The sequence below is a fragment of the Parus major genome, chromosome 14, assembly GCF_001522545.3.
Source record: "Parus major isolate Abel chromosome 14, Parus_major1.1, whole genome shotgun sequence".
In the NCBI taxonomy this organism is placed as follows: domain Eukaryota; kingdom Metazoa; phylum Chordata; class Aves; order Passeriformes; family Paridae; genus Parus; species Parus major.
In genome coordinates, this window is record NC_031783.1 from 15,691,594 (window position 1) to 15,694,156 (window position 2,563).

Sequence of the window (2,563 nt, forward strand, 5' to 3'; positions counted from 1 at the left end):
CCGGCCCCGTCCCGCCCCGTCCCGCCCCGGCCCGGCCGAACCCGCCCTCCTGCCGGCTGGAGCCGCTGCCAGCCTGCTCCGGGGCCTGACTTTAAACCATACTTTGATTTTCTCCTAACACATCCCAAGGAATGGCACCTGATTCTGCTGCTCCTGCTCCCGTCAGGCCAAGATCGCCTACCGCAGCCTGGGATCAGTGGCACAAAGCTCACAGAAACACAGAATTATTTGCTTTGGAAGGGACTTTAGAAACAGAATCCTGGCATGGTTTGGGTTGGAGGGGCCCTTAAAGCTCACCCAGTTCCAGCCTCCTGCCATGGCAGGGACATCTTCCACTGTCCCAGGTGCTCCAGCCCTGTCCAGCCTGGCCTGGGACACTGCCAGGGATCCAGGGGCAGCTCCAGCTGCTCTGGGCACCTGTGCCAGGACCTGCCCACCCTCCCAGGGAAGGATTTATTCCCAATATCCCATCTAGCCTTTCCCTCTGGCAGTGAAAGCCATTCCCCCTTGCCCTTGTCCCCAGTCCCTCTGCAGCTCTCCTGGAGCCCCTTTAGGCCCTGGAAGGGGCTCTCAGGTCTGGTGGCCATTGTCCTGCAGCAGGTCACAGTGTTTCTTAGTCTGGTTTGAGCAGCCAGGACATCACCTCGCTGCTTTACCTTCCCTGCTGCCAGCTGTCCCTCGTGCCAGGCTTTTGACATGGGTGAAATAAATGCAAGTGAGGTGCATTAGTGTTTTGAAACAGTTTTATAAGCTGTTTTAGAAAGATCCTATAAACTTTTTTCTATTTTAAAAGAAGTATAATATCTTATAACCTTGGCAAGGGCTGCCTAGGACAGTAGTGGAATCATCAACCCTGGAGGGATTTAAAAGCCATGTGGATGTGGCACTTGGGGATGAGGGTTAATGGTGGCCTTGGCAGTGCTGGGGAAATGGACTCAATGATCTCAGACAGCTTTTCCAACCTGAATGATTCTTTGATTCTATGTTAATTTATTTTTTCTATAAAAATCCTCCCATCACAGCTGTTTGCTCCCCTGCCTGCTGCTGGACACACTCCCAGCAGCAGTTTGAGCACCCCAAGCCTGTCAAGTGTGGACTAGACAAGACATGGATATTCAAATAGAAGGGGCAGAGCTCTGCCTCGGTGGCACCAATGGACTGATCTGGAACTTGACCATCTCTTTCCTGGAGAAATCAGCACTGTTTCCATAAAATGACAGAATTAATTTGACATAGATGCAGTTTTTGTTTGCTTCTGGGCTGGGAGGCAGCAGCAGCTCAGAAGGGGCCAGGGCCCTCCCAGCCCAGCTGTCGGGTGAATTTCATGGTGATTAGCATGTGCTTTGTGATTTCATGACTTAATCTCAATATTATGTGTCTTGCACAGGGACTCCTGTTGATCTCATAATGAATCCCTCAGGGGGGCTGGAGAGATGTGCCCCCACCACATTTTCTGTATTCTGTATTCTCCTAGCCCGGGGCCACCCAGTGTGTGCCATGGGCTGGGATCCCTCAGCCCAGCAATGCTGTACAAACACATTTGGAGGTAAAATCTTGAGCATCTCGAGCGATATGGGAGACGTCAGCTCCTCACAACACAACAGTGAACATGTACAAACCTCCTTGGAACCATAAATCACTGCTGAGGGCAGAGCATTGTACATGGGAGTGATTGCCTCTTGCTAGGAGAGGTAATGGCAGATTCTTGTTCAATCAGGACTTGGTCAGACTTTCCCAAATGTCCCCGTGTTCTGTTATTTGGGAACAAAAGGGAATTTTATTTTTAACTGGCGCAAGTGTACCTCATGTCATTATGTCAGGAGTGGAATGTGGGATTGTGTTTGAGAAGTATCTCCAAGGGAAGCTGGAGTGAACAGGTTTGATGGACCAGGACCTGCCGGGTTCCTCTGTCCTGTCACAGTAATTGGCCTCCTATTGGCACTGCTTTCCCAGAGAACAATGTCTGTTACCAGCTCTGGCAGCCCTAGCACTGGAAATGGAGTGGATGGCGTTTGTTCCAGGGTTCAGAACATCAGCTGCGCAGCCAGCAAAGCCAAATGACCTTGAGCTGGCTTGATTTTCCATCATCTCTCAATTGTTTATGAGAAAGTTTATTTCATAAGCAAAAACCTCCTGCTGAAAATACAGCTGAAACGCCACAGGAAGCTCCCCTGCATCCCAGGCATTGTGTTCCCAGTGGTGTGTTGTGCTGGCATGATGCACTGCTGACAGCAGCTAAATACAGCTGGGACACCAGATCCATGGGGAAAACCAGCCCTGAAAGTGACTCCATCTGCCCCATCCACCATGTTTCAAAAATACCAACTGCTCCTAAATTTGTCTGATGGAAGGAAAATGTTTAGATGGTGCCTGTGGCTGCAGTGGCTATAAAGGCAGCTGGAATTTTGCTGGATGATGTTAGGTCAGGATGTACAGGTGAAGAAGAGCAGAGGTGCTTGCTCCTATCAATTCCCACCAGTCCCAATCGGTTCCTGTCACCATCACCCACCCGATGCTGGTGCAGGCGTTGTAGCCCTGCATGGGGAGGCTGCTCCTGCTCTTA